The sequence below is a fragment of the Aquila chrysaetos genome, assembly GCF_900496995.4.
Source record: "Aquila chrysaetos chrysaetos chromosome W unlocalized genomic scaffold, bAquChr1.4 W_unloc_1, whole genome shotgun sequence".
NCBI lineage: Eukaryota > Metazoa > Chordata > Aves > Accipitriformes > Accipitridae > Aquila > Aquila chrysaetos.
The window spans coordinates 4,777,995-4,790,798 of NW_024470321.1; positions in this window are offsets into that span (position 1 = coordinate 4,777,995).

Here is a 12,804-nt window from a genome sequence, read left to right on the forward strand (position 1 = left end):
CACTGGATGCACGGGGGATAGTTCCACCTAGCGTGCATACCACAGCTCTAGCACTAACAGGTTATATAGAATAACTAATTGCATATTCATCAGATTAGTATACATATACAGAAAAATGATTATAACTGATTATCTTAGTACTGCCTACATCCGATCACGTGCAATGAAGGATCCATTTGAGTCGAAGGGCTGCTTTTACGACCACCGACCCATTTGAAGTTCTTGCTGGCTGTCCTTGAAGTCTTTATTCTTGTCCTTGTTCTTTGATCTTGAAGCTTAACGCAGTTTCAATCACATGTGGTCAGTTTCAACTTTGTTCTCATCTAGCATACAGGAACATCTAGTCATAAGAGCAAAGAACTGCAAAACTTATGAATAATTAGTAGTTAATCACTTGACTACACTTTTGTAATTATCTCCCCGGCTACCCTTTGTCTATTGTTTCAACCTTAATGTTAATATATGATCATTTATCAAATCTCACTTATACAGTTATCTAGCAGCAAACCAGTTTTCATAGAAGGTACAAAATATTAAAACCATAAAAATTTGAGCAAACCACACGAAATGTATGGAAATATGCTATCACTGTTGTGGTGCAACTTGTGAAGCTTGCTATGCTAATAAAGATTATGGAGATCACGCTAAACCTATGTGACTACAGCACTCCTCTCAACCCAAATCATACTATGCATCACCTGGGGAAGGGGGGAGTGTGACGGTCTGACAGATTATAATCAATGTCTCAAACATTCATTAAAGAACTTTGGTGGGGAAAACAGCCTCCGTAAAAACGCTGGAGTTTTGTGAACAGGACAATGTGGCCGGAGGAGAGGGCCCCACGGAGGGTCGGACCGCGCTTCTCCAAAGCTGCAATTCCTTATCTTAAGTGACCAGGAGAAGGAGCACAGCGTATGCGCCTGGAGGAGGAGGCCCCACGGAAGATGGGACTGTGCTTCTATCTTAAGTGGTCATGCCAGCAGGGAAAGAGAGACAACTCCCCAATGAACCCCCCCAAAGCTCACTGACTGATTCCAGAGAACCTCAGGAACGGGAACTGCGCATGTCGAGACCATCAACTAACACACTATAAAAGAAGAGAACGAGTTCTAAGTGCACGCCCTCTGGAACCGGATCTCTACGCTGGCTGGACCAACGCTGGACCCAGGACTGGTGAAACCCTTCTCTTCTCTCTTTCTTTCTTTCTTCTTCTTTCTTTCTTTCTTTCTTTCTCTCTTTCTCTCTCTCCCTCCCTCTTTTTTTTTTCTCTCTTTTCCACAGTCCCTACACCTCATCCTTTTAAACATAAACCGTTGACCAAGTCTGAGACTAGGAGTGGATCTAGCCGCCTCTGGGCTCCTCTTTGAGAAGGAGTCCAGAAAGCAAGGGGGTCTGCTCTGAACCTCGTGACAAAACGGGAGGGCTCTCCTTCTGACACAGTTTCATGTTCCTTTTTCTGCTTCTTTTTCTACACCTCCCTTCTCTTTTCAAACAGCGGTTTAATGACATGTTGCAAGGTTCATATTGATAAGTTCACTTGTACTTGGGCAAGGTTAGCTAGGTGGAATAAATGTTGATTGTTGTTTGAACTCCCCTGGTGTCGTTTCACCTTAATTCTGACAAAGGAAATCCACGAACCTGAGTCGCTCCAACTTTGGGACGCGACAGGGAGAACCTGAAACGAAACTGCCACCATAGCAGGCAGGCGGGTCGTACTGATATGGTAAACATAAAGGGGGAAGATAGGTGCCACTGTGTGGGAATCTGCAGAAGAGTGCTCTTATGAACCAGAAACTCCCTGTTGGCTGGAACAACGCTGGAACCAGGACCGGTGATCTCTTTATCTCTCTCTCTCTCTCCCCCTCTGTTTCTCTTTTCTCTTAGAGTTGTTAAGTAACGCAAGGCATACCTTACTGCTTGTCATAATTTGTTATATACCTAACCAATTATCAGAAAACCTAGTTTAAGACATATTAATCACTGTGGGAATCTAATAAATGTTTGTATACTGACCTTGAAAGTTGTCTCACCTTAGTCCATGCCGCTGGGGATTTGTGAATCTGAGTCACTCATCCTCCTCTTCTGAGTGGGTTGTGACACTGGTACAGCGTGTTTTGGATTTAATGTGTGAATAATGTCGATAACACACTGATATTTTAGTTGTTGCTAAGTAACGCTTATCCTAAGTTAAGGATTTTTCAGTTTCCCATGTACATGTAGGTATACAAGAAGCTGGGAGGGAGCATAGCCAGGACAGCTGACCCAAACTAGCCAAAGGGATATTCCATGCCATAGAACGTCATGTTCAGTATATAAACTGGGGGGACTTGGCCAGGAGGGGTGGTTCACTGCTTGGGTATCAGTCAGCAGGTGGTATGCAATTGCATTGTGCATCACTTGTCTTTTCTTGGTTTGTTTTTTTTTTTTCTTGATTTTTTTTTGTTATATTCCTTTTCATTACTATTATTATTATATTTTTATTATTATTGTTAGTAGTATATTTATTTTACTTTAGTTATTAAATCGTTCTTATCTCAACCCATGAGTTTTACTTTTTTTTCTCCAATTTTCCTCCCTATCCCACTGAGAGGGGGGAGGAGTGAGCAAGCGCTGTGTGGTACTTAGTTGCTGGCTGGGGTTAAACCACGACAACTGTGTATGATTGTGATGGAAAAGGACTTAACTGCAAGGTTCAAGCAAATGATTTATTTGAACTTCACTTACAGACTTAATGCCACTATTGCAGGTTTTACAGATACAATGGAGGAATGCACTATTGCAATTTTTTAAGGCAAGAGTAGTACATTATTACAACCACAAGCACACATGTGTTTACAAACTTACAGCATAAACAATATTCACTTACCCCTCCAGGTAAGGGCTCTCAATCCCAGGGAAGCTACCTTGACCGGTGTCCTGATCAAGGAGGGGAAGGGTTTCCTTCACAAGCCAACTGTATAGTTGGAGAAGTGACTCCCTCATTTCCAACCTGAATCTTAGAATTTTTATCCCCTGACTTGTGGAATGGTGTGTATGATTATGTCTGAGTGGATTATGATATATGCCTAAATGGATTGTGTATATCTGAGTGGAGTTTCCCCTTATCTTTCCTTTGCTGGTCTGTGATTGTTTGAATACACAAGGTTGTCATTTGAAACTGAAGCTGAAACCCTCCAGGTTTTGGGTTTTTTTTCCTTGCTTCCTCAGGCAACTGAATAGTGGTTGGATTGAGACTCAGGGCATATGTATTGGGTCTGGCTGAGATGGAGTTAATAGTCCCCATAGCAGCCCTCATAGAGCTGTGCTCTGCATTAGTAGCTAGAAAGGTGTTGATAACACACCAGTGTTTTGGCTACTGCTGAGCAGTGCTGGCACAGCACCAAGGCTCTCCCCAACATTTTTGCCCCCCCCCCCCTCAATGGCAGGCTGGGCCAGGGCAAGATCTTGGGAGGGGACATAGCCAGGACAGCTGACCTAAACTAACCAAACAGATATTCCATACCATATGACATCAGCTCAGCTATAAAAGCTAAGTAAAGGGAGATGGAAGGGAAGGCATTTTTGTCTTCCGGAGCGACCACCACGCGTACTGAAGCCCTGCTTCCCAGGAAGTGGCCAGACATCGCCTGCTGATGGGAAGTAGAGAATAACATCATTTGTTTTTCTTTGCTTTCACGCGTGACCTTTGCTTTCACTTTATTAAACTGTCCTTATCTTGACCCACGAGCCTTTTGTTATATTTTCTCTCCCCTGTCCAGCTAAGAAGGGGGAGTGATAGAGCGGCTTTGGTGGGCACCTGGCACCCAGCCAGGGTCAACCCACCACAGTCCTTTTTGGCGCCCAATGTGGCGAAAAAAGTTGGGACAGGCGGTTTTCGGCAGCCGGAGAGAGGAGTGAGAACATGTAAGAGAAACAACCCTGCGGACACCAAGGTCAGTGAAGGAGGAGGAGATGCTCCAGGCGCCGGAGCAGAGATTCCCCTGCAGCCCATGGTGAAGACCATGGTGAGGCAGGCTGTCCCCCTGCAGTCCATGGAGGTCCACGGTGGAGCAGATATCCACCTGCAGCCCATGGAGGACCCCACGCCGGAGCAGGTGGGTGCCCGAAGGAGGCTGTGACCCTGTGGGAAGCCCGCGCTGGAGCAGGCTCCTGGCAGGACCTGTGGATCTGTGGAGAGAGGAGCCCACGGAGCAGGTTTTCTGGCAGGACTTGTGACCCCGTGGGGGACCCACGCTGGAGCAGTGTGCTCCTGAAGGACTGCACACCGTGGAAAGGACCCATGCTGGAGCAGTTCGTGAAGAACTGCAGCCCGTGGGAAGGGCCCACGTTGGAGAAGTTCGTGGAGGACTGTCTCCTGTGGGTGGGACCCCACGCTGGAGCAGGGAAGAGTGTGATGAGTCCTGCCCCTGAGGAGGATGAAGCGGCAGAAAACAACGTGTGATGAACTGACCATAAACCCCATTCCCTGTCCCCCTGTGCCGCTGGGGGGGTTGGTAGAGAAGCCGGGAGTGAAGTTGTGCCCGGGAAGAAGGGAGGGGTGGAGGGAAGGTGTTCTGAGATTTGGTTTTATTTCTCATTACTCTGCTCTGGTTGATTTGTAATAAAGTGAGTTAATTTTCCCCAAGTTGAGTCTGTTTTGCCCGTGACGGTAAGTGGTGAGTGATCTCTCTCCTGTCCTTATCTCGACCCACAAGCTCTTTGTTATATTTTCTCTCCCCTGTCCAGTTGAGGAGGGGGAGTGATAGAACGGCTTTGGTGGGCACCTGGCAACCAGCCAGGGTCAACCCATCACAGCATACTATTTGTTAAGGGATTTCAAGGCTCAGTTCAGGTTTTGGTTCTTTGAATGGCACAGCCACCACCCTGTTTAGTTTAGGGCTTATCAGACAACCCAGGGCTAAGCTGGCTACACAGCTCCCTGTGAGTCGTCTCTGCAGAGACACAGGGCCTCAAGCAACCCAAGCCTGGGTCACTTTTGTAACCCCTCATGAGTCGCCTGTGTACACTAGACATGGTGAAACTTGTTTGTGAACTATGAGCTGGACAATCCACACAATGATGCACCCCAGGATGTGGTTTGCTCTCTTGGCTGCCAGGGCACGCTGCTGACTCATATTGAGCCTGCTGTCAACCAGCACCCCCAGATCCCTTTCTGCAGGGCTGCTCTCCAGCCACTCCTCTCCCAATTTATACTTGTGCCCAGTGTTACTCCATCACAGGTGCATAATCCAGCATTTGGTCTAGTTAAATTTCATGCCACTGATGATTGGCCAATGCTCCAATCTACCTCTGAAAAGCCTCTTTTCCGTCGAGAGAGTGAACAGCACCTCCCCATTTATTATCATCAGCAAACTTGCTAATGGTGCATTCAACTCCTGCATCCAGATCATTGATAAAAACTATTGAACAGAACTGGCCCTAGAATTGACCCCGGAGGAACACCACTGGTGACCAGTCACCAGCCAGATGTAGCCCCATTCACTACAACCCTTTGATCCCTGCCGCTCAGCCAGTTCTTCACCCAGCGCACCGTGAACCCGCTCATCTCACAGTGGGACAACTTGTCCAGAAGGATGCTGTGAGGGACACTATCAGAAGTCTTACTAAAATCCAGAAAAACCACATCCACTGCCTTCCCTTCATCCACTAGGTGGGTGACCTTATCATAGAAGGTTATTAAATTAGTTAGACAGGACTTTCCTTTTGTGAACCCATGTTGACTGTGCCTGATGATTGCATTGTTCTTTAAATGTCTTTCAGTAGCACCCAGTATGATGATATATTGTGGGTATCAAAAGAGAGACACAATAAATAGCAGGAGATTATAAATTCATCCATATCAATCCTCCTAATAGGTTTCTGTTTGTGTTGCCTCATATATGATCCTTCTATTTCCTTCCTGTGACAATAACCACATCAATATTAGTAACCACAGGAAAAGCTGTGGTAGTCATTGGGGAAATTAGTAATGGGAAATGGGTTTGATTTATATCTCTAATTGTTTCATAAAAGAAGGTATAATGCCATTTCCACTTCATGAAAAGCAAGGCTTTGACCCTGCAAACAGCTGAGGTGATGTCCTTACCTTACTGAGATCGGTGGCAAACCTCACGCTGAATTCAAATGAAGAGCTCTCCTCTTCTAGCACACTTTAGTTTACATGTCACGAGCATTCAAGCAGTTCCAGCAAAGTCAACAGGACCATTCTTAGTGTGTGAAGATTAGTTTAAAGGAATTAATTTTTAAGCCTTCTGGCATGTGAATTTGATTTGTGAAGAGTTTCCTGCCATGCACAGCATAGCTATACCTACTGGTTCTCCTGGTATACACAGAGTTTATACCAACAAAACAATGCTTCTGCTAATACAGGTTGTTTTGCTTGTGTGGGGAATAACTAAACTACACTGATAAAACCATACGTCTTCCTTTACTGATGAAGAAATCCTAGCATAAACATAGTCATTGTCTGTCATGAAGAACAAGAGGAAAGACAGAAGATATCCAGACTGGTAAATTTGTGAAGCAATATTTATAGCAATTTTTGTTGTAAACCATGTTATTTGGTCTTCTGAACCCAAACTGTACCTGGACCTGCAGAAGTATGTAGAGCACAGAAGAAGGTGAGAGCATTGAAGTGATCTAAATTTAACAGAAACAGCTTCTGAAACTAGGTAGGCTGAGCAGAACATGTCTGTTGTGGAAAACTACTATAGGAGGTTATGATGACATTTAAGTTGGAAATAAATATAGAAAAGAAAAAAAAAAGATATCTCCATATGAAAAGTTCTCTTTTGTTAAGCAAACTTGGAAAAGTAGGCCAAGGTTTTTGCCACAGATGCTCACACATGTTTTTAAAAGTCCTTTCAGTGAACCATGATATAAGCAAAGGGTAATTCACACAGAATTTAGACAACAGTTGAGATTTAACAACAAAGCTAAGAATTACTGGTTTTGAATGACTGACGTACCTCTGGGTAGTTTAATGAAGAGAAGAAAAACTCATTTAGCACTTTCATCCAAATTTAGTATTCTGAATACTATATGTAATTTAAGGTTCAGTTTGGTGTAGATCAGACTACAGACTGTGAGATAAGTGAAGAGATATAGCTCATTCCATATTCAGGGACTGTCTATATCAGTATATGAAAGCATTGAATAAATACAGTGAAACAAAAATGTATGGCAAATGTTGAGGTATAAGAAATAAAACAAGAAACATTTTAACTCCCACCAAATACTAACCATCAATATTTAAATACAAGTCTTAAAACTCATTTTAATATGAAAAATGTATAATGAATTTAAAATTAAATTATTTACTGCACAAACTTGGATGACGGGATGAAGTATGAGACCAAAAGTTAAAAACATATTTTGGCAGGCACTTGAAATGTCTTTGACTTTCATTTGTTCTAGGAGTAGAATACAAGATATTTATGCAACTATATTATACACTCAGATCATTAATTAAGCAATATTAAAGAAAAATATGGAAACATATTTAATTCCTTACCATTACACATTTTTGTGCCTCTTCATGAAGATGTACAAAATACTTAACCTTATACTTGTACTAAAAATCCAGTGTGCCAAATATACAATCAATCTGAACCAAAGAATCAGGCAGAAGAACAAAAATCAAAATTTTCATATAACAGGTTTAAAATCTGATTAATACAGATTTGATCCAGAAAGCTTCAGATGCAGTGAGCCCAATACTCAAAAGCTAGAAAGAAAATGGCCACCTAATATTAATAATAAAAATAAATAATAATAATAAAAACATAATGTATGTTCTTCTCAACAGAGAAGTATTTGTACAATCAGATCCCAAACACAGTGAGAATTCCTCAGTACAAACACAGTTCAAATAAACAGTCCTTGTTGCAAAGTTTTAAATACCTTTCAGCTGCATGTTCACAATATGAAACATTTTAAGTAACAAAATTAAAAGAATGTAAGCATTATACAAAAGTACATAGCAACATCTAGTCGTTATCATTTGCAGTAACACGATGAACTCTAGTATAAAGTATCTGTGCTTGTCTATTTATATCTATTATCCCTTCCAGGAAAGGAAGGTAAGATGACTTTTTCAATTGCTTCAGGATTTCAGTGTGTCTACCTACACAAATAAGACAATGGGATTTGACTGTATTAAAGAAATGACCATTATAATTTGCATCATAGGATGTATAACCTCTAATTATTTGATTTTTCAAGAGTTCTGAGCATCTCAGTGTCCAGTGTACTTTAATACAACTGACAAGTGCTAAACAGCTCTGAAAATTAAAACACAAGTGCTTGTTGACTCATTCTTTTCTGAAGAAATGTAATATTAAAATTATCACTGACTTTGATGGGAGCAGCATTCTGGGCAAAAACTTCAATAAAGCTGTAGGTAATAGTTCATATTTTGAAGCAATACCTAGGTATTAATTTTGAATGATACATAAGTATAAATTTGACCTATATTATTGAAATTAATTGATCATTTTATCTCTCTCAAGATAATGACTGTTTCTATCTGAAAGAATCAATATCTTGGTGACACTAGTGAAAAGCCAGGATAAGAACTCAGAGGCCATTCCTTTGTTATACTAATTGGAAGGTAAAAAGACTATTAAGAATCAAGCTTTTAAAAGAACAGCTTCTCCATTTCAAGTTTTTCACCCATGTTGTAACTGAAAATAGCCTGACTAGTAGCTTTTTCCCCTTTAACAGTAAAAGCATCCATCTCTAAGAAGGTGTTTCAGAAACATTAGGTGGTATTAAACCAAGGGTTATATGAAACTATTTTTAATGGTTTATCTCCATTAAGCAGTATTCCTTTCATGTAAGTTATCCAGCTAATGAATTGATGTTAAAAGGGTGCAACTGTTCTTCAAATATGTCCCAAATGAATGCTGTCTACATGACATTTATGCTGTTGAAGGATAAAGTCATGCTATACACCTTCCCTAAAATAATAAGCAAGTAAATCCTAAATATACTGAACTTCTGCCCTATTCCATCCAGGAAAGTGAAATAACAGCAAGTGAATATCCACTGTTCTAAATTTCACAGAGAGCTCAAAATAATAACTGTTAATCACAAGGAACAATTTAGATGAAAAAGGAACAAGTTGAAGGAATTATGAACTGAACACACAATACTAAATTACTATTTTTTCATAAGCTACTTATCTTTACCCTACCCTTTTCTCTATAAAATTAAATTCCTCTATTTTCCCTAAAGTGCACCTAGCTAACTTGTGAACTTAGAGCATGTTAATTTTGAAATAAGGAGACCAGATGACCAGCATGATGATAGGATTTTGCACATACTTAAATAAGAGCAAATCTCATATTTTAATGCAGGTTCATTTCACAGCCAATTCTATTTGTGTTATCCCTTTTTCTTTAAAAAATCTGTATTGACACCAACTTGACATTTTATTTCCCCCATTTTTTAACGACTAGATTAATTTAGAAACTTTTCACATCCAAGTAAAGTGAACAAACCCATTTTTGGAGGGATTTTCTGCAAGTTTTGCCCACAATGTACAAACTACCATGTTTCTTAAAAGTATGTGTAGTTACCACAGAGGCTTACTTTAGGAAACTGGCCCGACATATGTGTTGTTTCTCTACACAGACAGACCTGATGAAGGAATTGCATGTAGAAAAGTCTGTCAGTGTCTTCCCAGCTATATTAACTGGTCTAATTAACAGAATAATCTCTCCCTACCCCCCCCCCCAAAAAAAAAACCAAACCACAGTCAGCCTTAGAGAGAAAAAATTGTACCACATATGACCAAAATAAGATTCACCTACAAGAATTTTCAAGAAAGACTAAAAACAGCTTTCTGATTAGCAGAAAGTTCCATCCGTGTTTAAACCAGGCTGAAACACCCCAGCAAAGCTCTAGTATTCTAAGAAGGTTAAATGCAAAAAGTTAGAGTGAAATCTACCTCTTTCTTAGCTGCTCCTCTTTCTCTATTTTTCCCTTCATGGACAAAAATGGGCAGCAGAGGTTTCTCCTATCTGTTGCATGGTTCTGTCATCTGAAACTTTGCAAAAAAAAAAAAAAAACAACAAAGAAATTAATGGTATGAAAGGCTGTGAATAGGGTCAAGTGCAAATGAAATATTTTCTCAGGCTTGTCTTCCTGGAGCTATGTTATGCTCTTTTCCAGATCCCTCTGAAAAAAATTCAGAGGCCCTCTTTTATTCGTTCAGAATTGGGAATTTAGAAATATGGTTCCTTCCTATTGGACACCCACCCAACTTAAGTGATACTTATACTCTTATATAGTGGCATTTTTGCAGGTTGCTATTGGAAACTCCTGGTATTTGTAAATAAGTGGAAAATAACTCAGAATTTGAAATCCCTGAAATACAAACTTCAGTCTACGAAGATGATGCAATAGCTTCAAATCAGCACTGTCTTGTTTTGATTTTCACTTCTGCCAGAAATCCTGCCTTAGACTTTGGCTGAGTTTTTTAACTTTTCTGTGCCTTAGTTTCCACATCTGCAGAATATAAATGCTTGTTTCTTTGTGAACTTTTTGGAAGATAATGATGATACTTTTTATATATTTGCTAATTATTATAAACTGGCTCAAAAGAAATAGGCAAAACACTCTCAAAACACAAGTACAAGTACACATTACTTTACTAAGTAAAAGCAAGTTTCCTGCAAATATTTTTCAAATTATGATGGCTATTATGTATGCGTTTCAAATATTCTAAGAGACACTGAAAAGCACAATGTTTTTTCCTTCATACAATGTGACACATCTGCTGATGCTATAAAATTAAAATTAGCAAGGTGTAATACTAAAGAGAAATTGTTTCTCATCATGCTCTTAACTGTTTACAATTTAATCACACACATACCCTTTCATTAAAAAACTCCTACACTCCTCCTTGCCCAACAGTAAGGCATACAGAGGAGATACTGGGTCATCTGTTTTTCTATGTGTAGCTGGCTAACAGTTGTTTTCAGTTATATTGCAAGTAAAGTCACATTTCAGTGTGCAGAGGTGTCATGCTGACCATGACAATCAGAAAGCTGCTTTCTCTAAGCAAGAAGCCTTTCCTGGGGAAAGCTGGGCCCTCAAGGGAGCATGGAGCTCATCCCCTTCCCACCAGGATTATCCCATCCCTCCAGTGGTAAAACCAGGAGGGCTGTAGGGTGCAGCCTGAGGTGGGTCCCTGATAACAAGCCTTCCTTAGATCGTCTCTGTAAAATGCCCGAGGGAGCTCCCGTGGGCAGGAGCTTCGTGGGGGTGAGTCCCTGCTAAGGAACAGGCAGGAAGGTGCCATCTGGACAAGTGAAAAGTGTTCATGGGAAGCTATTTTGCCTTACCAGAGCTGAGGCTTCAAGGGAACTGGGATAGGAACTGGGTTTGCTCTATCTGGAGGGAACAAAACTGAAAAATGCTAAGGAGCATTAGTGGGTTATAATGGCATTCCAGATCAGTCAAAGGTGGAAAGTATTAAATCTTCCTTAATTTTTGAGTACATGCAGTGTGCTCTGACATAGCCTGTCTGTCATCGATCATTTTTACCTGATAACTCCCTAATCTGTGTATACAAATTTGGAAAAAGGCAAAGATGGATCAGGGATCAGAGGATGAGGTACTGCTGGAGCTGCTTGTGACTGTGACAACTTTCCTAAAAAATGTGTTTCTGCAAAGTCTTGGGATTTTTATGTTGTTAACATCTTACCCCCAGGTACAAAGAGCAGGTATGTCTACATCTTAGGCTGCTGTGTAGTTTGGAGGTACGCAAACAGTTTATATATTGTAGACTAGACTCAGCAGTGCAGCGTGTGACACAAGTTAATTTACTCTGTGTCTCAGAGCAACAGCAGAATAAATTAAACAGTATAGACCTCCATTACTTAAGTACCTAAACTAGCTTGGGATCTCTGCATTGTCTGCAAACCCAATTTAGGATGCATCCAAAGAAACTGTTCATTTCAGGATACAGCCTTTAGCCTCCTGAATTCTCAGGATGGGACACAGTCTGGGGCACTATTGCAACTGAGTGTCACTGTGACACACACCACCCCTCCAACAGATCAATATTCAATATAGCAAGTATGACAGATGCTATTTTGGCCAGAAGCAGAAACATGTAATTCCAAAGTTAAAAGCATGAGTCTTTTTAGCCTGGGATCAAGCTGAAAACGGCCAGATTCCCACTTCCTGTGTACCGGGACAAAAAATACCACTAAAAAAATGGAACAGATATTACTTTGTACATAAAACACCTCAACTTTTAGATACAATATCCACTTGTTGTGGTTTAACCCCAGCCAGCAACTAAGCACCACACAGCCGCTCACTCCCCCCCCCCCCCCCCCCAGTGGGATGGGGGAGAAAATTGGGAAAACCAGGACACCACTGCAAAGTAAATTTCACTTTCTCTGTTTAACCCACAGCAGGCAATCAACAACAGCAAGGTTTAAAGGCTTTGACATTTTGTTTCCTGCTTCAGACACTTAGGATGTAAGGTGTTAGCATAACTGCTAGCACCTAGGAAGGGGCTCAATACGGAGTGAAGAGCAGGTCGCACAACCAGGTACCACTCGGCCGTGGGGTAACGTTTCCGCACAGTATTCCCGGTCCCGGAACAGGACTGCAAATCGCGGCAGTCACAGACAAGCTGATCCAGACGGGCGCGGCGTGACGCCGAAACCAAGGGGTTTGTCCGAGTTACCTGGGCTCCAGCCGGCCTCGGGGCCCCTGAGGCAGCACAGCTAGGGCCCCAGCGACTCCCGCTCGCTTCGCCCCGGGACGGGCAGCCTCTGCTGG